This window comes from Camelus dromedarius, chromosome Y (assembly GCF_036321535.1).
Source record: "Camelus dromedarius isolate mCamDro1 chromosome Y, mCamDro1.pat, whole genome shotgun sequence".
Classification (NCBI taxonomy): domain Eukaryota; kingdom Metazoa; phylum Chordata; class Mammalia; order Artiodactyla; family Camelidae; genus Camelus; species Camelus dromedarius.
The window spans coordinates 13872087-13897076 of record NC_087473.1 but is presented as its reverse complement, the minus strand read 5'-3'; the positions used below and the strand labels follow the sequence as shown (position 1 = coordinate 13897076).

Below are 24990 nucleotides of genomic sequence, written 5' to 3'. Positions count from 1 at the left end.
AAACTTCAACTTAGAATAATTGTCAATATTCTATTTAGTAGATAAAAAAGAGCTCTTGAGTTTTCTTTAAGACAATAAAAATACATAAGCAATCCACTTAAGGCATGAAAACTAATTTCATAACTTTTAAGTTACAAAATATAAAGTTTATACAATTGTTACTTACAGATGTGGTTTTAATTTGAATTTGTATCCAACTTCATATACCTGACCATTAGCATACATTCTCTAAACAAAACAAAATGTTCTCTCAAATCACCTTTTCAATTTTGATGACCTGACTTAACTGCCTCTGTCATCAAGACTTTATTTGAAAAAAGTTAATGGATGAGGCTCTGATGTAATTTTTTTCCTTAAAAAAAAAAAAGTTTCAAGTAAAAACAAACTTATTCCAAAGTAGCCTTTGTATATTTAAAACACTTAAGCAATTCCATGAAAAAAAAAAAAAAAAAAAGACAAGCTTGTAAGTCTTCCAAGTGGAGTCTAAAGCAGAGAGAGATTTTCATACATAATAATGTCTTTTTTTTTTTAAAACAGGAATAGCTGTGTTTAAACAATTATGTACAGAGTTAACAATACACTGTACACGTGGTATCAGACTACTCATCAGTATTTCTCCAGAGTCACATCACTGGGATTTAACCATTTCACAGAGGAGCCAAGCAGAGTCTGAAATTCACTTGTAAATTCAGCCAAATATAATAGCTCTTTGCTTTTGAGATTAAAGGCTTCCAGGTCTTTGGAGCAATAGAACAGAGACTTGCTGAAATTTGCCTGTAAAACTGCGTCTGCAACTGACAATTTCCATATTTGGAAAACTGCAGTGGAATATACAAGATGACATTTTCAATTTTTTAAAAGCACATTAGAAAGCAATAACTAGTTTTGCAGCCTACAAAATAAAATTGATAGTGGCTCAAGTTTTTGGCAAAATTACAGGTGCTCCCAATAACTGATTACCATCCTGAGAAAACCGTAACAGGAGTCCTGTCACCGGACCATTACTGACCAATGATATCTTTCTAAGGTGAGAAGTTTATACTTTCAGTGGGAGTAACTTTGGACTCATCTAGCTTTAAGAGAGAATCTAGAAAAGGCTGTCTGATTTTTAGAATGCAAGAGGAACAGCTTTTCTTTTTTTTTTTTGTAAGAGGAGATACCAGGGATTGAACATGGGACCTCATGCTTATGAGGTAGGCGCTCTACTGCTTGAGCTATACCCTCCCCGTAGGAGGAACATCTTAATAAGATTCATCAAATGCTCTCTTCATTGCTCTCCCCGCTAATGGAAACTGGTTAAGTCCTATTCAGTCAGCTCTGGACACAATTTAAGTTCTAACTCCAAATATGTCCTGCTGTAATCACTGAGGCAAATCTGTATCCCAGTTTAAGAGGACTGATTATATGTTTTCCATCCCGCCTCCTCCCCTGGCAAAAGTAAATACCCACTTTTAATACCACATTTCCTTTCATACCACCCCAATCCTCATCTCTTTTGGAATTAACTAACTTTAAGTGATTTGTGACATTCCTTATGTACGCACGGCAATGTAATTTTATGATTTCCATCACTAAAAAAAAATTCACTGTTTATAATGACATACACACTTCCATAGCTTCATAAAATGAAAAGGATGTTATTTATTAAGAACATTTGTTAACACACAGCAGAGGATTATTCTGTGTGTATACCCCAAGAGACTGGGCACAAGGGCACGGTGGCTTAATAATGCAGAAAAGACCGGATCTAAGCAAATATAATGATATATAAAGTCTCCAGGGACAATAATTAATGCTTTTCCTTATCCTACATGAGAAGGGATACTGTCACTACTGTGGCATGTTGGGAGCTTCTAGGACTTTTTTCCAAAGATTTAGTGACTGAAGCCTTAAAGGGACCAACTATTCTGTAAAATTCCAGTGAATGACAACTTCAGCACTTTGGGCTCTGGGGTCATAATTTGCCTTGGCACTGTTCTGTTGAGGACAGTTTATACTGTGCTATTAATTTGATCCCCAGTACATATAATTTATCTTTTGCAGAAAATTTCATTAAGTGAGGTTCATGGAGACTTACAAACCACTCACCTTCATCTGCTTTTTAAAAAGGGTGAAAGAAAACTACGCTAAGAAAACTACGCTAACATATTTTTTCTACGACATGATATCCATGCTTACCTCTGAGTAACAGACGCTTGGATGTCATAACATGGTAAGAGAGGACTATCTGGAAATTCAAATTCAAACACATCACTTAAGCCTTATCTTCATCATCCTGGTCCTCTGCTTCAGAAGGATTTGTCAAAACACTGTATCCAGCCTTATTATCTCACTCTAATGAAGAGTAAAAGAGAAAGCAGTCAGTATGCTCTCCAGGATTTCATTCTCACAATTAACTACCAAATTAAAAGCACTCATGACCCATCACCCCCAGAGAAATGTTTTGTAACTCATTCACTTTCTAACAAATTCAAACAAATAAAATTGTTTCTCACCACATACAGACCTTCCATAGAACTCTTAAGGGCCATTAAATTCTTCATCATTGTGATTCTATAGGTCATTTAAATAATCTAGAGAGGAAAAAAAATTAAATTTTTTAAAAATGTTAAAAGTAATAAATGATTTCAGAGGAGTTGCAGGATACCTAGTCCATGTATAAAAATATACTATAAAAATAGTCTATGTATAACAATAAACAATCCAAGAAGTAAATACAAGATTTTTTCCAAAAATAGAAAAAGTTCTAAAATTCATATGGAACCTTAAGGGATTCTGAATAGCCAAAATAATCTTGAAAAACAACAAAGTTGGTTGCTTCACAGTCCCTGATTTCAAAGCATACTGTAAAAAGTAATCAAAACAATACAGTATTGTCATAAAGACAGACAATATACTAAAGAGACAGAACAGAGACACTAGATGAATTTGGATCCTTACCTTATACCCTACACAAAAATTAACTGAAATTGTATTAAAAGACCTAAAAACAAGACCTAAAACCATAAAGTAAATGAAGAAAGCTTCAGGAAATTGCATTTGGCAATATTTTCTTCGATATGACACCAAACACAAGCAACAAGAGGAAAAGCAGATAAATGTGACTACCTCAAACTTAGTAACTTTTGTGCATCAGAGGAACTGGAGCAAAAAGACAACCTACCTACAGAATCGAGACAATATTTACAAATCATATATCTGATAGAAGTTTAAACCCAGAATACACAATTAACTCCTGTAACGCAACAAGAAGTAAATAACCTAATTTTAAAACAGACAAAGAACTTGAATAAACATTCCTTAAAAGAAAATGTGTAAATGGCCAACAAGCATATTAATGATATTCAGCAACATTCATCATTAGAACAACTGAAAATAAAAACTAAGATATTGCCTCACGTGAGTTAGAATAAATCATGAAGCAGCCTAGAGAGAGATGAGCAGTGAGATTAAACTTGTGTGCACATGTTTGTTTCTGGAGTTATTTCCTTTGTCAATAGCAAAATAAGGAGTGTGTACCATGTGTGATAAGCCACCTGCATGCAATATTTCACCAAGTATATACTATATTTTCCTTTTTTTAAACATTTTTTAATTGAATTATAGTCATTTTACAATGTTGTGTCAAATTCCAATGTAGAGCACAATTTTTCAATTATACATGAACATACATATATTCATTGTCACATTTTTTTCTCTGTGAGCTACCACAAGTTCTTGTATATATTTCCCTGTGCTATACAGTATAATCTTGTTTATCTATTCTGCATTTTGAAATCTCAGTCTGTCCATTCCACCCCCATCCCCTTGGCAACCACAAGTTTATATTCTATGTCTGTGAGTCTATTTCTGTTTGTATTTATGCTTTTTTTTTTTTTTTGATTCCACATATGAGCGATCTCATATGGTATTTTTCTTTCTCTTTCTGGCTTACTTCACTTAGAATGACATTCTCCAGGAGCATCCATGTTGGTGCAAATGGCATTATGTTGTCGGTTTTTATGGCTGAGTAGTATTCCATTGTATAAATATACCACATCTTCTTTATCCAGTCACCTGTTGATGGACATTTAGGCTGTTTCCATGTCTTGGCTATCATAAATAGTGCTGCTATGAACATTGGGGTGCAGGTGTCATCCTGAAGTAGATTTCCTTCTGGATACAAGCCCAGGAGTGGGATTCCTGGGTCATATGGTAAATCTATTCCTAGTCTTTTGAGGAATCTCCACACTGTTTTCCACAGTGGCTGCACCAAACTGCATTCCCACCAGCAGTGTAGGAGGGTTCCCCTTTCTCCACAGCCTCTCCAGCATTTGTCATTTGTGGATTTTTGAATGGCGGCCATTCTGACTGGTGTGAGGTGATACCTCATGGTAGTTTTGATTTGAATTTCTCTGATGATTAGTGATATTGAGCATTTCTTCATGTGCCTATTGATCATTTGTATTTCTTCCTTGGAGAATTGCCTGTTTAGGTCTTTTGCCCATTTTTGGATTGGGTTGTTTATTTTTTTCTTATTAAGTCATACGAGCTGCTTATATATTTTGGAAATCAAGCCTTTGGTTATATTTGCAAAAATTTTCTACCAGTCCATAGGTTGTCATTTTGTTTTACTTATGGTTTCCTTTGATATACAGAAGCTTGTAAGTTTCATTAGGTCCCATTTGTTTATTCTTGCTTTTATTTCTATTGCTTAGGTAGTCTGCCCAAGGAGAACATTGCTGAGATGTACGTCAGATAATGTTTTGCCTATATTTTCTTCTAGGAGGTTTATCTTAATCTTGTCTTGTATTTAAGTCTTTGATCCATTTTGGGTTTATTTTTGTGTATGGTGTGAGGGAGTGTTCTAGCTTCATTGATTTACATGCTGCTGTCCAGTTTTCCCAACACCATTTGCTGAAGAGACTCTTTATTCCATTGTATATTCTTGCCTCCTCTGTTGAAGATTAGTTGACCAAAAGTTTGTGGGTTCATTTCTGGGCTCTCTATTCTGTTCCATTGGTCTATAGGTCTGTTTTTGTAGCAATACCATGCTTTCTTGAAGACTGGAGCTCTGTAGTATTGTCTGAAGTCTTGGGAGAGTTATTCCTCTAGCCTCTTTCTTTCTCTTCAGTAATGCTTTGGCAATTCTAGGTCTTTTGTGGTTCCGTAAAGATTTTATTATGATTTGTTCTAGTTCTGTGAAATATGTCCTGGGTAATTTGTTAGGGATTGCATTAAATCTGCAGATTGCCTTGGGCAGTGTGACCATTTTAACAATATTGATTCTTCCAATCCAAGAGCATGGGATATCTTTCCATTTTTTAAAGTCTTCCTTAATTTCCTTCATCAATGGTTTATAGTTTTCTGTGTAGAATTCTTTCACTTCCTTAGTTAGATTTATTCCTAGGTATTTTATTACTTTGGGTGCTATTTTAAAGGGGACTGTTTATTTACTTTCTTTTTCTGTTGATTCATCATTAGTGTAAAGAAATGCAACTGATTTTTGAATGTTAATCTTGTAACCTGCTACCTTGATGAATTCTTCAATCAGCTCTAGCAGTTTTTGTCTGGACATTTTAGGGTTTTCTATGTATAGTTTCCTACATGTCATCAGCATATAGTGACACTTTTACCTCTTTTTTTCCAATTTGGATCCCTTTTATTTCTCTCTCGCCTGATTGCTGTGGCTAGGACTTACAAGACTATGTTGAGTAGGACTGATGAGAGTGGGCAGCCTTGTGTTCGCCCAGATTATAATGGGAAGGTTTTGAGTTTTTCACCATTGAGCACTATGCTGGCTGTAGGTTTGTCATATATAGCTTTTATTATGTTGAGATGTGTTCCCTCTATACCCACTTTGGTGAGAGTTTTTATCATAAATGAGTGTTGAATTTTATCAAATGCTTTTTCTGCATCTATTGAGATGATCATGTAGTTTTCGTCCTTTCTCTTGTTGATGTAATGTTTTACACTGATTGACTTGTGTATGATGAACCACCCTTGTGTCCCTGGGTTGAACCCCACTTGGTCATGCTGTATAATCTTTTTTATGTGCTGTTGGATTCTATTTGCTAATATTTTGCTGAGGATTTTTGCATCTATGTTCATCAGTGATATTGGTCTATAATTCTCTTTTTTGGTGGTGTCTTTGCCTGGTTTTGGTGTTAGGGTGATGGTGGCTTCATAGAGTTTGGGAGTATTCCTACAATTTCAGTCTTCTGGAAGATTTTGAAAAGGACTACTAGAGTTCTTCTTTGTATGTTTGGTAGAATCCCCTGGTGAAGCCACCCAGGGATTGGACTTTTATTTGTAGGGAGGTTTTTTTTAATTGCCAATTCGATTTCATTTCTAGTGATCAGTTTGTTCAAGTGGTCAGTTTCTTCTTGATTCAGTCTTGGTGGACTTTATGTTTCCAGAAATTTGTCCATCTTTTCTAGGTTATTCATTTTGGTTCCATACACTTTTTCTTAATATTCTTGTATGATATTCTGTATTTCTATGTTATTTATTGTAATTTCTCCATTTTCCTTTCTTATTTTGTTTATTTGTGCTCTTTCTTTTTGTTTTTGTTTTTGTTTTGTTTGTGAGTTTGGCCAGAGGTTTGTCGATTTCATTTACTTTTTCAAAAAACCAGCTTTTGGTTTGATTGACTTTTTTCTATTGTTTTTAAAACTCTGTTTTATTTATTTCCTCCCTGATCTTTATTATTTCCTTCCTTCTGCTGCCTTTTGGGGTTTTTTGCTCTTCGTTTTCTAATTCTTTTTACTAGTGGGTTAGATTATTTATTTGAGATTGTTCTTCTTTTTGAGGAAGGCCTCTATGCTATAAACTTCCCTCTTAGCACTGCCTTTGCTTCATCCCATAAGTTTTGTGTGGTTGTGTTTTCATGTTCATTTGCCTCAAGGTATTTTTTAATTTCAACTTTGACTTCATTATTAAGCCACTGGTTTTTTAATAGCATATTGTTTAATCCCCATGCTTTCCTTTTTTTCTCCTTTGTTTCTCTGTAGTTGATTTCTAGTTTCATGGCATTGTGGTGAGTAAAGATGCTTGAGATGATTTCTGTCTTCTTAAAATTGGTGAGGCTTCTTTTGTGCCCAAGTACATGATAAATCCTGGAAAATGTTCCATGTGCCCTTGAAAAGAATTTATATCCTATTTTGGGGGGCAGTGTAATGCTCTGAAAATATGCATCAAATCTATTTTTTCTATTGTATTATCTAATTTAACTGTTACCTTATTTATTTTCTGTCTGGAAGATCTGTCTACTGATGTTAATGTGGTGTTAAAATCTCCAACAATGATTGTATTCCCATCAACATCCCCCTTTATCTCTGTTAGTAATTGGTGGGCCTATATTGGGTGCATATATATTAACGTGTGCAATATCCTCATCTTGTATTGCTCCTTTAATCATTATAAAATGTCCTTTATCTTTCTTTATGGCCTTTGTTTTAAAGTCTATTTTGTATGAAATCAGTACTGCTACACCTGCTCTTTTGGCTTTTCCATTTGCATGGAATATCATTTTCTACCATTTCATCTCAATCTGTATGTGTCCTTCTCCCTAAAGTAGGTCTCTTGTATGCAGTATATTGAAGGTTCTTGCTTTATTTTCCAATCTGCCTCTCTATGTCTTTTGACTGGAGCATTTAGTCCATTAACATTTACAGTAATTAATGATAGGTTTGTGTTTATTGCCATTTTGAACTTATTTTTGCAGTTGACTTGGTATTTCCTCTTTGTTCCTTTCTTCTTCCTTTTCTGGTTTGGTAATTTTTGTTTGTATTATCTTGGATTTTATTTAGTTTTTGTGGCTCCCTTGTAAGTTTTTTGCTTGTGGTTACCCTTTTTTGTAAGTCTTTTAATCCACTACTATAACTGTTTGTATTAAACAGATATTAATATAATCTCAAACCCATCCTACTGAGAACAAAAAATTTTTTGAAGAAAGAAAAACAATCCCAATATTTTCTTGCTTCCCTCTCCCACTCTTAATGATTTAGATGTATTCTTTTACAATTTCATGTTTATTCTATTTGCAATTCATGGTGGTTATCACCTTTCCAGTTTCTCATTTCTGTAGCATCCTGCTTCTTTTCTATTTAGAGTAGAACTTTCAATATATCTTTTAGCATGGGTTTAGTGTTGCTAAACTCTTTTAGTTTTTGCTTGTCTGTGAAATTCTTTATCTCTCCTTCTATTCTAAAGGATAGCCTTGCTGGATAAAGTATCCTAGGCTACATCTTTTTTCATTCAGGACTTTGAATATATCTTGCCACTCCCTTCTGGCCTGTAGTGTTTGTGTAGTGAAATCAGCTGAGAGCTTTATGGGAGTTCCCTTGTAACTCACTCTTTGTTTTTTTCTTGGTGCCTTTAGGATCACTTCTTTATCCTTGACTCTGGCCATCTTGATTATATGTCTTGGTGTGGGTCTGTTTGGGTTCTTCCTGTTTGGGACCCTCTGAGCTTCCTGGTCTCAGATATCTGATTCCTTCTTTAAGTTTGAGAAGTTTTCAGTCATGATTTCTTCAAATACCTTTCAATCCCTTTTGTTCTTTCTTCCTCTTATGGAACCCCTATTATGCATAGATTGGCAAGCTTTATATTATCCCATAGGTCCCTTATGTTGTTTTCATTGTTTTTATTTGTTTTTTTCTCAGCTGTTCTGATTGCTTGCTTTCTGTTGTCCTGTCTTCTAGGTCACTTATTCGTTCCTCTGCATTATCTACCCTGCTTTGTACGGCCTTTAGATCAGCTTTCATCTCAGCCAGTGAGTTTACCAGTTCTACTTGGCTTATCTTTACAGCTTCAATTTCATTTCTGACATACTTTATATCTCAATACTCTCTCTTTTATTTCATTTTTTATTTCTTTTTTCTTTCAGTACTTTTTTGAAATCTTGATGTAGTAGGCCATCAATGTCTATTTCATTGATCATTCTTTCAGGGGATTTCTCTTGCTCTTTTAATTGGGAGTGGTTCATCTGCTTCGTCTTGCTCATATGTCTCTGGCACTGTGGCTTATGGAGTATCAGTTATCTATTGTGGTCCTTAAGGAGTTTATTTATTTATCTATCTCACACCTATGCAGGAATAAAACTTAAAAAAGAGTGAGAGAGAATTTTAAAAGAAGGGATAAAGAAAGGTTTGAAAACAGTGTATAATCATTAATAGAAAAGCAATTTGAATCAGACTAGCAATCAAGTTGAGACGTCTTTTAAAAACCTTTAAAAAGGGGGAAGAGGGAAAAAAAGTATTTGAAACCCCTGTATAATCAATAACAGGAGATCAAAACCAAGAGAAATAGAAATGAACTCAGATGGATTTTTAAAAATATTTTAAAAGAAAAATTTTAGATGGATTACAACTGGAAGCATACACAATTGTTTAGAAAGTAAAAATTAAAAAGGTAATAGAAAATAACACAGATTAAAAAAGATTGTTTTAAAAAGGGGGGGGTGTTCTCATGGAAACTGTGAGCTCTTAATGATTTTTATCCAAAAGTCTTTCTGTCTTCACCCTGTTTTGCAAACTCAGCTTGCTGTTTCCAGAGGCTCTCCATTGGTGGCCTCGTGTGTGCTGCTCCCAGTGCCTGTAGGCAAGCAGATGGCGCCCTCTCCCAGCACCGTGGTCAGGTGCTGGGTTCCTACCAGGAAGGCAGGTGGCCACCTGCCCTCTCCTGGCACTGGTCTGTCTGCTGCTTTGTGCAGCTGCTTGCTTGCCTTGGGTCCGCAGTCCAGTGCTCCATAGGTGGGCCTGGGGAAGACTGCAGAACAGCCCCGCCCCTGCTCCATCCCCAAACTCAGCTCCTTGTTTGCCTCTAAGGTACCAGGGCAGAAAGATCCTATCTGCCTCAGGCTATAAACAAGTCTGCATCTGGCCTTTGAGGCTGCTAAGCCCTTAGGTACAGATTCAGGTTTCAACCCCACCCCTGCCTGGGTGCTAAGCATGGGAGGATATGGCAGCTGTGCCTGAGCTCCACTTCTCTTCACCCAAAAACCTTCCATGGGTTTTCAGAGATGGGGATATGCACCCTTCCCCCCGGGGCACATCAACCAAGTTGTTTTATGGAGGGCCCAGGTTGTTCTGCCCTCAATACCCACTCATCCACGGTGCTCAACACCCTGTAGTCTCCCAAGGCTGCATCAGTGCAGCTGCCCCACTCCCCTACCCAGCTTGTGCAGCTTGGCCCATTCCCTGGCTGCCAGCTCACGTCTCAGGCTGAGTGTTGCAGGGACCCTTTGTGCCCATTTACTTTAGCTCTGTTGGTCAAGGGGTGCTCCATACAGCCTTGGAGGTTCCCCCTCCATCCTGCTGGCCTCTCCGTTGGAGAAGGGGAGACCCAGCGAATGAGCACTGTTCCTCCTTTGCTGCTCCCTCCCCATGGGACTGATCCCACAGTATTTTACCTTTTCTTCCATTCTTTTTTCATTTTTTCCTACCAGATTTTTGGCATCTTTGTCTTTTGGAGAGGACAGTGTTCTGTTGGAGTTCTGCAGGTGCTCTGGTTGGCTGAGTGGGGACATCGATGTGAGTTTTGGTGTATTTGTGGGAGAGGGTGAGCTATGAGCATCCTTTTACTCTGCCATCTTGGCCCCCATCCTCTATACTTTAAAGTCATTCTATAAGTATGGAAACTGAAGTGTGATGCCTGATCTAAGATCAAGTAATAAATTACTGTTATTTCTATACCAGTCATTTATAAGACAGGTAAACAATTTCAGAACTAATTCTCAAGTGCAAATTCATTTTAATCTAAGACCTAATTCAATGCAGAAATGAAAAATTTTTGAAGAACTTAATTAGTGACAGACTGTATAATGGTTAACTGATAGGGTAAAAAAATCCCATTGTGGAAACCAACTGTTACACAGTTTTTGAAAATGCATACTGTAGTTTTAAAAGAACCAGGGTACAAAAGTCAGTGATTAGTGGAGAGTCTCTTAGAGCCTGGGATATAGGAACTTATAGAGTTTAAAGATCAGCTGACTGACTCAGAAACTTAGGAAATGATGGGGAGAGAATAAACATAGTCCAGTATCAGCCTAGAACCAGAGTAATGGTGAATTCTCATGAGGGTACAGACTTCTCCCATCCATTCCTACTAGAGGATAGAACATTGCCTGCATTCCACTCTGAATGAATATTATTTTGAAATTATGAAATACTACAAACATTTCAGTTTCACTGATAACTGTCAGAAGTCCTAGTACATTGCCTCTTGGTAGCATTCCATATACACAAGTACAAATTTGGGCTTTGGGCTAATAAATTATGATCATGACAGGGTGTGTGTCAGGCCTGAGGATGTGGGTTATGACAATTGGTTGAAGACAAAGCCAATAGTTTTCTGTACTCTGTGGGTGACATATATTTTAAATGAAGTAATTTAAATAAAAGATAAAGATTCATGGTATTGAAAGGTAACACCAGTATTTATTCATGTAAACCTTGAGAATTTCTGGCATTTTTAAGCTACAGGAGCATTATAAGACTGTCCTAGATTTCATGCTTTGCCTCTACTAGCAAAATGAAGAGAAGAAACACACACACACACACAGAATTAGATAGAAAGCATACTGCAAATTGCCACTAAACGTCCAAGAGGAAGCCCCAAAACAAATGTTGAAGGCAAAGGCTGGAGTGAGAGCTTAGAATTACTGAAAGCATAGGCATAAAGTGTGGAGAAGAACTGTGAAGCCCAAACAGGTCTCATGGAGCAGGAAGTTCTGCTGGACACAGTGGAAAGTTAAGGAAATTTTACAAAATGGGCAAAATAATTTCCCACTGTGCCAATCTAAACTGTATGTTAATTTTTTATTGGTTTTGAACAGTAGGATAGCTTAGTCACTGACTTTTGGGGAAAAAAAATTCAAAGACCAAAATATGTAAGTAAAAATTTCAAGGTTTAAAAAAAATAAACACTAGTATTATAAAAATAGAAATAAAATTATAAATTATAAAAAAAAAATCAAATTACTTAAAGCATAACAGTGAAGCATACCCAACTGGCCTGAATAAGTACACACACACACACACACACACACACACACACACACAAACAAACTTAGCAACTTAGAAACTATAATCAATCCTATGAGGTATGTATGGAATTCTCTTTATCAATTCTTTTTAGATGTAAAGTTTTTAAATAATTTCTCCTGTTCTATTCACACTTGCTGATTGTCCTTTGATGAACAGAAGTTGATGTACTCACATTTATCTTTTTTTGCTTTTACTGTTTACGCTTTTGATGTCATATCCAACAAATCAACACCAAATCAAATGTTGTAAAGCTTTATATTTATCAAACATTGTAAAGCTCTATCCTCTAAGAATTTTATAGATTTTTGTCTGATGCTTTGGTATTTAATGCACCCTGAATTATTTTTTGTATATGGTGTTAGTTAAGGACACTATTTCATTCATTTGCATGTGGATATGCAGGATTCCTTGCACCTGTGCTTGAAGAAATGTTTCCATCACATGACCAATCTGGGCACATTTATAAAAGATCATTTGCCCATTTACACAATGGTTTATTCTGAGTTCTCTACTCTATTACATTGGACAATATGTCTGTCTTTATGCTAGTAACACATTGCTTTGCTTACTATAGCTTTGTAGTAAAATTTCAAATCAGGAGAAATGAGGATCAAAAAACTTTGTTTTTTTAATCAGATTTGTTCTATTATTCAGGGTTCCCTGAGATTCCATATGAACTTCAGGATGGCTTTTTGTATTTCTTTAATAAATGCTGTTGGGATTTTCATAAGATTGCATTAAAAACATACAACTAAGTAACATATACAGGATGGAGGAATTTGAAGTCTCAGGCCTTCATTCCCCCCACCCAGAGACACTGACGTAACAACCATATACAGACCTAACTGCTTTTTTGAGAATGCCAGAAATCAGTTAAGAGGTTGCACCAACCCAGGGAAGGGCAAAGTCAAGAAGAACCATGGTGAAGCAAGTAAGAATATTTGTTGCATTTACATGTGATAGCACCTCCAACCCAGACTCAGCACCATGCAAGTACAATGAGGAAAAATTTCTCAGCTTGTCCGTAGAGATAGAAAGACAAGAGTGGAATGTGTGTCAAAGGTTTAGTATTGTAGGGGGGATATGTGATGGATTGGTTGAAGGACTGAGTGAATATTCCTGACTAAGAACACTAAAGTGAACAGAGGTATTCTTTGGATGCTATATTAGTCTGACCAGGCTAGTTTGACTGAATAAAGTAGACTGGGTGGCTTACTTACAGCTATGGAAGCTAGGAAGTACAAGATTAAGATTCTGACTGATTTATTTCCAGTGAAAATTCTCTTTCTGACTTGTGGGAGGCCACTTTCTCACTGTATTCTTACATGGTGGAGAGAAAAAGAGATTCCTCTTTTTACAAAGCCATAGTCCTATTGTATTATGGCTCTACTCATAAGACCTCATTTCCTTTTGTTTATCTTCTATTGTTTTTTCTTTGTTTCCATGGGAATTACATCTTCAGTTGATACCATACAAAAAATGGATGACATGAAGAGCTGGTTTTTGAAAAGATCAACAGAATTGACAAACCCTTAAGAAGACTCAAATAAAATCAGAAATGAAACAGAAAATGCTATCACTGATGCTACAGAAATAAAAAGAAATAATTTGCTTTATAATTATTTAATATAAACAGTTAAATGTCCACAAATTGAATAACCTGGGGGAAAAAGATAAATTCCTAGAAACACACAACATTTCAAAGTTGCATCCTGAATAGGAAATCTGAACAAACCAATAATGAGTGAGTAATCAAAACCTTCCCATCAAAGAAAACTCCAGCATCTGATTACTTTATTGGTGTATACCACCAAACATTTAAAGTCAAATTAACACCATACTTTAAAACTCCCTCCAAAAAAAGGAAAAAATGGATCAATTCCAAATTCCATGGCCTGGCTTCTCAAGATCAAGAGAAGACATAAAGCTTAAGAATTCTCTATTTTATATAATTAGTATGTGCATTATTCTATACACCAGATGTTGATACATTGTAAACTGACTATTATATATATATATACATATATATATACACACACATATTTTCTTTTCTCCTTCCTTTCTTCTTTCCTTCCTTCCTTCCTCCCTCCCTCTCTCTCTCTTTCTCTTTCTTTCTTTCTTTCTTTCTTTCTTTCTTTCTTTCTTTCTTTCTTTCTTTCTTTCTTTCTTTCTTTCTTTCTTTCTTTCTTTCTTTCTTTCTTTCTTTCTCCCTGCATCTATCTATCTATCTATCTATCTATCTATCTATCTATCTATCTATCTATCCATCTGTATATCTATCTACCCAAAAAATAAAAATTAAAAAATTCTGCTGCAAGAAATATGTTGAAGCATGGAAGTGTATGCATATAAGGTCAAAGGAAGCATCAGAACCCATAGCAAGACTGACTAAAGGTTATTTCTACTCTCAAGGCAATGAGGAAAAGTTGGAGGACTAGACTGCTACTTCAAATGTGAAATGAGCACCATAAGATTCCAAGGAATGTAAAATTCAAGGAAACAAAACATTACCAAAGGAGCTCAGTGATTTTCCAGTAATGAACCAAAAGGTACAGAGATGTGTTATTTACTATTTAAAGAATTTAAATGAGCTGTTTAAGGAAACTCAATAAGCTATCAGGAAAAATAGGAAAACAATTCAGTGAAATCAGTAAAACAATACACAATCCAAATGTGAAACTTAACAAAGATAGATATAAAAAGAATCATACAGAAATTCTGGAGCTGAAGAATTCAATAAATGAAGTTTGAAAAATGCATTAGAGAAAACTAATATCAGTAAAGACCAAACAGATGAATCAGTGAGACAGACTTACTGATAGAAAAAAAAAAAAAAAAGAACAAACCAAGAGAAGAAATCCTACATGATCTAAGGGACACTGTAAAAACAATGGTGATATCCAAATCATTGGAAAATTCAAACTTGAAAGAAAGGGAGAGGGAAACAGAATACTGAATCACTATGCTGTACATCTGAAACTAATACAACATTATAAATAATATACTTCAATAAATAAATGAATGAAAGGCCAAAAACTTTGCAAACCTGAAATCCAGTGTCATTAAGATAAATATCACCTCATTATTTTAGTTCAAAATGATCTTCTCTGAGACGGATTCTAACAAACTGGCAAAAATCAAAGACAGCAATTCCAAAGAGGGCAAGAAAAAAAAAATTGTAACCTAAAGGAAACCCCATTAGGCTACCAGATTTCTTTGCAGAGTCATAAGCCAGGAGAAAGTGGAATGATGTACTCAAAGAGCTAGAAGAAAAAAGTTGCCGATTAGAAGTACTGTATCCAACAAAGTTATCCTTCAAAAACAAAGCTAAGAGAATTCATCAGCTCTTGATCTTACAAGAAATGCTGAAAGGAGTTCTTCAGGCAGACATGAAAAATGCTAGCTAGTAATGAAAACACACGAAAATATACAATAAATTGATAAAGGCAAATAGATAGATTGAGATACCCTAATACTGTAACATAATTGTTTGTTAATCATTTAATTATAATAAAAAGACTAAAGATATCAAAAATAATTAAAGTTACATAAACACTATACAGTATAAAAGGCAAACTGCAACACTAAACACATAAGAGAGGGCATAAAAGAATAAAGTTCTTGTATGTGATAGATGTTATGCTGCTATCAGTGTAAAATAAACTGTGATATCTATAAGATGTTTTACGTAAGTTTTGTGGTAACTGAAAAGCAAAACTTACTGTAGATTCACAAAGATATAGACAAGAAATCACAGCATACAAAAAAGAATCAATAACTCACAAAGACATGTACTCAAAGAATAAGAAAGGAACTAAACAACATTCAGAAAACAGTAAGACGGCAATAGTAAATTGTTCAATGAAAATGTACAAAGTGGATGCATGCATAAAAACAAGACTCACCTGCACACTGTTTATAGGAGAGTAACTTCAATTTTAAGGTCACAAAAAGCTCACAGTGAAGGTACTGAAAAATAAATTCCATACAAGAAAAACAAAAGAGAGCAGTGGTAGTTATACTTACAGAAGAAGAAAAAATATCTCCCAAAAATGTGTTTGCCTGAAACCATCCACAATTTATGAAATGAAGCTCTTTTACCACATTCTTTTCATAAAATGTGGCATGTAAATATATATGCTATATGTATGTATATTAACAAATAGACTGTGCAAAGAAACATTCTCTTTTGGAGATAAATAAACAAAAACAATCAAAGATAAAAGAGAACAGTAAGAAGAGATGCACAATGAACAAAGATGAGCACAGACTGTTAATTTCAACTTGAATATTTAGTAATAAAATTTAATTCTAAAGGTTTATGTAATAGTCTAGTAAAAATAATCTTATTCTGAAACTGACTTTTGGTGACCAGCAGATATAAGATACTGGCCTTCTATAATCCTTCCATTCATGTAATTTAAGTTCTCAATGGGTCACTTAAGTGGCTTCATGCATTTTTATAAAAATGAATCAACTTTTTTCATAACATTAGAAAAACAATTTGGTTTTATTCACCTTTTAAATAATAATAAAAGTCTTGATAAATTTATGTATGAGTCACAATTCACTACCTAGCTAATTATATAGTATATCTCATACAATGGGCGTGTGCTATGTGAAGGCTGTATGAAAGCCACAGACATGTAGCTGCAATACACCAAAACCAAGTATTATGTAGGGCATTATAAACAGCAATTCTAGGTATATTAAAACTCAGTAACAACAGAGAAATCAAAGCAATTAATACATAAACATCATGAAAGCTTTAGATATCCTTCGCAATAACTAAAACTTGTGATATTAACATTTGAGTGAAATTCCTTTATAATATATAGGATAACTTCAAGTACCTGGATATACGAACTCCTCAGTGCTACCACGCAAGTCCCTTTGCCTAACACATGTGATATATTTAAATTACCATAAGCTTCATTAACCAAATCTGCCCAGTGTCCTCCTGTACCATATTCCATACCCTAAACTTCTTTACACATTAAAAAAAACTGACCGATAAAACTCCAGAAATTCAGGTAGGGGGCTCACCTGCAATGCCTGCTGCTCCTGGCTGAGCTGACTAGAATCTGCATACAGTTCAGTAGTAACACACTTGAATCAGTCACCAGTGTAACCAGCGGGTTTGCAATTCTCTTTGCCAGCTTAGATGACTCTGGTTTCGGAATTTTACCATCACTTAACTTGGACTCATCAGTTCTCTCTTTAGTATAGGTGGAGGTGATGTCCACATCTGAGAGGGCACTGCCCACAAAAATGTTTTGGGATCCTCTTGGATTTTACTGAAAGCAGGGTCATCATTCCCCAGGGTTCGCTCCAGAAATGGCAACACCAGGTTCTGTTTGTTGGTTCCTGCTGGAACATTCTCCTTGCTCAAGCTGAAGACTGACTGGCCTGGAGCCTGTTTGAGAGTATAGCCTTCACAGAAGTCACTGATGTGCTCCAACTCCTCTTTCAGGGCAATAAAATCCTGGTGTGACTGTAGGTCCAGCTCAGTTGGGGGCTTGATGGGCTCAGTGCTCTGGCAAAAACTCAGCTGCAAAACCAGGTTTGGACACATTACTCACATCTGGCTCTTCCTGAAGAAGGTCTACATAGACAAACTTGTCACTCTTGATGAGTTTTCCTTTGATTCCAGCTGGGGCTGGGCTTTAAGTTCTTGTCAGTGGAGATTTCTGGATGAAACTTGGTGCTGCTAGCTTTCAGCAACTTGGAAAACTGATTCTGGAGGGTTGGGTCCTCACAGCAGGCTCTGCCATGGGACCAGGACCACTTCTCTGGTTTCTCCTCTTTAGTGGTCTTTATGGGTGTAGCTGGGATACACCATGCCTTGGTAAGTCACAAACTCTGGCTGTTTGGGCTGTGGGGCCAGGTGCCTAGGAAATAGAGTGCTGTTTGGCAACAAAACTGGCTGAGGGCAGATAGGTTCCTTGCCATGTAAGGAGAGGGAACTTAGAGGAGTGCTTTCAGCTGCTGGGTAAGGGAGGTAACTCCTAGGGTAGGGAATTGTTGAGGACCTGAATGCCTCATTGTAGACAGAAATAATGAGCTTGGTGGGAGGCCACTGTCATTTGCTTTAACATTCTGGTGTTCTGGGTTGCTGGCTTTGGCATCCTTGCTTCTGGTGCCAATGCTATGTTTGGCAGCCATGGTCCAGGGCTGGCTCATATGTTGCTTAACACCTGATAATCGTATCCATGCAGCTATTGCTGGTCCTGCTGCCATCCACACTGACATTTTAGGCTGGTGCCACAAAGGCTGGGTAGCCTATGCTCAACACTGACCCCAAATAATTAGTGACCTTGGCACAGATGTGCCACCCATGTAGGAATGTGAAGAACTGTGCTGCTGCAGTATCAACTGGTCCAAGGTCTTGTTTTTTCACAGTTAGCTTCTTGCCACTGTTCTCTTCATTAGAACTTGGCCCAGGTACCACCCAGGATGAGGGAGCCATGCTTCCAATCTATAGATAGCACAGGTGTTACCTGGAGGATGTAAAACTTCTTTCAGAATCTCATTTCTGGAGAACACTGGGCCACTTTTAGCTTTGCTATGTACCAGGATCATGGGAGCCATCTTTTTCATCTGGTCATCTTCAGAAGCATCCACACCATCCAGTTGAGATAAGGCTTACTGGTGATGTCTTTGGTAACTACCTGCTTCTCCAGTAGAGAAAGAGAACTGCCATCTTTGCTCTCTTCACCTCCTGTTTTCCAGTTAAGCCCAGGAACTAGCTGGGCACGTCTGGCCCCTTCTGGAATCTTCAGATATTTGCTGCTGCAGAGCCTGGCTGTGGGTAAGTTGCCATTGAGCATCATGCATGGCTTTGACACAGTGACAGAGGGCAAAGTGGAGATCCTGACTTAGTGCTTGTGGAATTCTGCATAGGTGTCTGCATTGTGCTGTGAAGTGAAGTGGACTCTTGGTGAAGGCCTACATGAGGTGGGCAATAGGACAGCTGTGTCCCCTGGCAGTCTACTGGTGACTGCCTTGGTGGAAGGCACCCAATGCTGCTTACTGTTCTGGATGTGGGGATATGCATGGAAATCACCTGGATTCCCAGGACAAGTGGCCAACTTAAAGGGCAGGTTTTTGTGAAGTGGACTAGAGGTTGGATGGCTGGAGAGGCTGAAGGCATAGAAAGCCTCAAAGGTGAAGCCATAGATGATAGGATGCAGGAATTGATGTAGAGAGGTGGTGGCAGATAAAGAAAGTGCTCATTTGTGCAGAATGGAGAATAAAGAAGTTGGGCCAAGCTGTAGGACTGCTGAGGTCACAAGGACTTGTACGCATTCAGTGAGTACTTATTTGGTGAATTATGGAAAGAGTAGGTGGCTGGTGTGGCATCCTCCAAGTAAAGGTTGATCCGAGGCAGTTGTAGGTAATTAGCACCACTGATGTTGAGAGGGCTCTGTTTGTCACTGGCAGACCTTACAAGCTCAGTGTTTCTGCTGTAGGTACACTACTTTTTTTGTATTCTGGGTGATATTCTATAAACAGCATTGAAGCCATGTGATGGTTTTCCAGAGACAGCAGAAGGCTCCACTGCCTCAGGTGTATTTGATTTGAACTGCATTTCTGGATTTCTTTCTGAAGAAAACCCAAGACCACCTAAACAGCTCATGGCAGCCTCCTGACCTTCCTCTATACAGTTCATACAAGCCAGAAGAGACAGTGTCTTCAGGGATGCAGAGCCTTTCCTGGATCAGGCCAGTGCCATCCATGCTCAGCTCTGCTAAGCCATCAATCCAGTGAGCAGCACTCAGATATGCCTTTACATAAAAGCAACAACAACAACAACAACAACAACAACAACAAAACCCCCAAAACAGTGTTACTTAACACTCTTTCAAAGCAGCAAAACTCATACTAAAGGGAATCAGCAAATTAATTTACTCCAACAGTAGCCTACACAATAGAGCAGGCAAGGTTAAAGATGGACTAAAAATAAAACATTCACAGAACATGCTTTCTCCTCTTACACAAACTGTATCTCAGGGCAATGAAAGATACTGCCTGCTTTATTCACCACTGTGCTCAACTAGTAGCATATAAAATGTTGATCCATTTATACTTAATATACATTAAGTTATTTATTAGCTCTCAAAATTTCACCTTCTCAACAAAAATTCTACATTGCAACTTAGAAGACACCATCTGCAACATGCTGCATGAACCTCAACAAACAAAAGCCACATATGAGAAACCAACAGCTATAACACACTCAGTGCTGAAAGACTTTCCTCTAAGATTAGGAACAAGAGAGAGATGCCCTCTCTCACCACTTTTATTCATTGTGGTTTTGGAAGTCCTACCCCTAGCAATCAGACAAGAAAAAGAAATAAAAGGAATCTAAATTGCAAAGGAAGAAGTAAAACTGTCACTGTTTACAGATAACATGATACTGTACATAAGAAACCCTAATGACTCCATCAAAAGACTGTTAGAATAAATAAATTCAGTAAGGCCTCAGGATAAAAAACCAATATACAAAAATCTGTGACATTTCTATACACTAATAACAAACTCAGAAAGAGAAGTTAAGAAAATACCATTTGCAATTGTATCATAAAGAATAAAATATTTGGGAATAAATTTAACCCAGGAGGTCATAGACTTACACAGTAAAAACTATAAAACACTGATGAAAAAAACTGAAGAAAATACACCAAGTGGAAAGATATTCTGTGCTTATGCAAAGAAAAACTGATATTGTTAAAAATGTCCCTACCACCCAAAGCAATATACAGACTCAATGCAATCCTTATCAAAATTCCAATGACATTCTTCACATAATTTGAACAATTAACTGTAAAATTTTTATGCAACCAGAAAAGAGCCTGATAGCCAAAGCAATCTTGAGAAAGAAGCATGGAACTGGAGGGATCACACTCCCTGATTTCAAAAGATACTACAAATGTACAGTAATCAAAACAATATGGTACTGATTTTTCCAGTCAGGATGGCGGAGCAGTAGGACAATTAGCTTACCTCTCCTTGCAACTACATTGAAACCACAACCGACTGCTAAACCACCATTAAAAAAAAAAAAAAAAAAAAAAAAGGCTAGAACCTAAGAAAAAAGATCTTCTTCAACTGGAAACATAAAAAGGAAACCACAGGGGAATGGTAGGAGGGGCGTGCTTGTAATACAATAGAGCTCCATACAACCCATGTGGGTGACCCACAAGCTGAAGAAAATTAAGTCACAGAGGCCCTCCCACAGGAGTGAGAGTTCTAAGCCTCACATCAGGCTCCCTAGCCTTGGGTTCCAGCATTGGGAGGAGGAAGAGACCCCAGGACATCTGGTTTTGAAGGCCAGGGGGGCTTAGCTCCAGGATCACCCCTGGGACTAGGGTAAACAAAGACTTCATTCTCTTGGGAAGTGCACACAGAATCTCAGTGTGCACCAGGTCCAAGGGCAGTGGTAGTAATTTCATAGGAACATAGGCTAGACCTGCCTGCTGCTTTTGGAAGGTCTCCTAGGGACACAGGGGATAGCTACGGCTCACCCAGGAGATATAAAAGCTGGTGGCAGACATTCCAGGAGTGTTCACGTACATGAGCTTTTCTGGAGGCTAACATCTTCATTTGGTCATTAGTACCAAGACCCAGCCCCTCTAACAACCTGTAGGGAAGCCTCAGGCCAAACAATATGCAGGGTGGGAACACAGCCCCACCCATCAGCAGACTTCCTGAGCCACAAAGGCCTCTAGACACGGCCCTACCCACCAGAGGGCCAGGACCAAGCTCCACCCAGCAGTGGGCAGGCACCGGCTCCTCCTGCCAGGAAACCTGCATAAGCCTCTAGTCCAGTCCCATCCACCAGGGGCAGATGCTAGAAATCAGAAAACAACAATCTCAAAGCCTGTGGAAGGAGTCCACAAACACAGGCCAGATTCTGCACTGGGACTGGTTGGACCCTGGCCCCTGGGTGACAAGAGAGGAGTGCGCTGCTGGGACGCAAAGGACATCTCCCACAGAGGGCCACCTCTCCAAGGTTGAGAAATGTAACTAACATAATTAGAAAGACAGACAACATGAGGCAGCAGAGGAATATCTTCCAGTCTAAGGCAAAAGTTAAAATTCCAGAAGAATTTAAGTGATGAGGAGATAGACAATTTATCTAAAAAAGAATTTAATGCAATGATGGCCAAGATGTTCAGAGAACTCAAGAGGATTATAGATGCACAGAGCGAAGTCTTTAGCAAAGAGTTGGAAAATATAAAGAATACCCAGAGTTTAAGAATAAAATCACTGAAATGAATAACACACTGGAAGGAACCAAGAATAGACTAAATGAGGCAGAAGAATGGATCACTGATCTAGAAGAGAGATGAGTGGAAATCACTACTTCAGAACAGAAAAAGAAAAAAGAATGAAAAGAAATGATGTAGCTCAAGAAAACTCTGGGACAACATGAAGCATGTGACAACTAATAGTCACATTATAGGGGTCTCAGAAAGAGGAGAGAGAGAGAAAGGACCTGAGAAAAATTTTGGAGAGATAATAACTGAAAACTTCGCCAGCTCGGGGAAGGAAACAGTCACCTGAGTCCAGGAAGTCCAGTGAGTACCACACAGGAACACACCAAAGTACAGTCATCAAATTGACAAAAAAATAAGGAGAAGGAGAAAATATTAAAATTAGCAAGGGAAAAGCAGCAAATAACATACAAGGAAACTCCCCTAAGGTTATCAGCTGATTTTTCAGCAGAAACTCCGCAGGCCAGAAGGGAGTGCCATGATATATTTAAAGTGATGAAGGGGAAAAACTTACAACCAAGAATACTCTACCCAGCAAGGCTCTTGTTCAGATTTGATGGAGAAATCAAAAGCTTCATAGATAAACTTCATAGAAGCTAAAAGATCTCAGCACCACAAAACCAGCTTTACAACAAATATTAAAGGAATTTCTCTAGTCATCAAGTCATAAGTGAAGAGAACAAAAAGAAGAAAGAGGGAGGAAAAAGATCTATAAAGATTGCTTTGTCTATTCAGGGTCTTTTATGGGTATATATAAATTTTGGTACTGTTTGTTCTAGTTCTGTGGAAAATGTCATGAGTATTTTGACAGGGGTTGCACTGGATCTGTGGATTGCTTTGTATAGTGTGGCTATTTTGATAATGTTGATTTTTCCAGTCCAAGAGCACAGGATATCTTTCCATTTCTTTGTTCATTTTTAATTTCCTTCAATGTTTTGCAGTTTTCAGAGTTTAGGTAACCTCCTTGGCTAAGTTTATTTTTAAGTATTTTGTTGTTTTTGATGCACTGGAAATGTTTATGCCAGTTATAAAATTCTGCTTTTTTAAAATTTTTGTTTTATTGTATTTTTATTTTTTCTTTTCTTTTTTAAAACATTTTTATTGATTTATAATCATTTTGTAATCATGTTGTATCATGATTTTTACAAAATCATGTTGTATCAAATTCCAGTGTAGAGCACAATTTTTCAGTTATACATGAACATGTATATATTCATTGTCACATTTTTTTCTCTGTGAGCTACCACAAGTTCTTGTATATATTTCCCTGTGCTTTACAGTATAATCTTGTTTATCTATTTGACAATTTTGAAATCCCAGTCTATCCCTTCCCACCCTCCGCCCCCTTGGCAACCACAAGTTTGCATTCTATGTCTATGACTCTATTTATGTTTTGTATTTATGCTTTGTTTGTGGTGTTTTTTGTTGTTGTTGTTGTTGTTTTAGATTCCACATATGAGTAATCTCATATGAAATTTTTCTTTCTCTTTCTGGCTTACTTCACTTAGAATGGCATTCTCCAGGAGCATCCATGTTGCTGCAAATGGCATTATGTTGTCAGTTTTTATGGCTGAGTAGTATTCCATTGTATAAGTATACCACTTCTTCTTTATCCAGTCACCTGTTGATGGACATTTAGGCTGTTTCCATGTCTTGGCTATTGTAAATAGTGCTGCTATGAACACTGGGGAGCAGGTGTCATCCTGAAATAGGGTTCCTTCTGGATATATGCCCAGGAGTGGGATTCCTGGGTCATATAGTAAGTCTATTCCTAGTCTTTTGAGGAATCTCCATACTGTTTTCCACAGTGGCCACACCAAACTGCATTCCCACCAGCAGTGTAGGAGGGTTCCCTTTTCTCCACAGCCTCTCCAGCATTTGTCATTTGTGGATTTTTGAATGACAGCCATTCTGACTGGTGTGAGGTGATACCTCATTGTAGTTTTGATTTGCATTTCTCTGATAATTAGTGATATTGAGCATTTCTTCATGTGCCTATTGATCATTTGCATTTCTTCCTTGGAGAATTGCTTGTTTAGGTCTTTGGCACATTTTTCGATTGGGTTGTTTTTCTCTTATTAAGTTGTATGAGCTGCTTATATATTCTGGAGATTAAGCTTTTGTCAGTTTCATCGTTTGCAAAAATCTTCTATTCTGTAGGTTGTCATTTTGTTTTATTTATGGTTTCCTTTGCTGTGCAGAAGCTTGTACTTTTAATTAGGTCCCATTTGTTTATTCTTATACAATATACTGCATATATTTTTAAATTACATGTATGTACCATTCATTGTTCCTAGGAACGTTTAGAGCTTTAGCTTTTTAAACTTACATAGTTATCAAAGGAATAAAGCCAACCACAAAATAAGAATTAACTCAAAAAGGTACATGTACCCTGCTATTAACAGCAACATTATTTATAATTGTCAAGATATGGAAGCACCCAAGTGCATATCAATTGGTGAATGGAGATGAAGTATATGTATGTAATGGAATACAACTCACCTACAAGAAAGAATAGTATTTTGCCATTTGCAAGCCTTCATTAACTTTTTTTTCATGTCAAAAAGCAGGATTTTAAATGAAATCGACAAAGACTTGATCTCCAGAATTGAAGCACGCTATTCTCTGTGTACGGTGTTTTAAAATAGACTCCTCGTATTTAAATACAACCTTTTACATAA

General features: G+C 37.1%; 1 pseudogene; it reads right to left on the bottom strand.

Annotated features, from left to right (window-relative positions):
- Positions 1-492: 492 nt before the first annotated feature.
- LOC135320380 (BCL-6 corepressor-like) lies at positions 493-20339 on the bottom strand (annotated as a pseudogene).
- Between the last annotated feature and the right edge of the window lie 4651 nt (positions 20340-24990).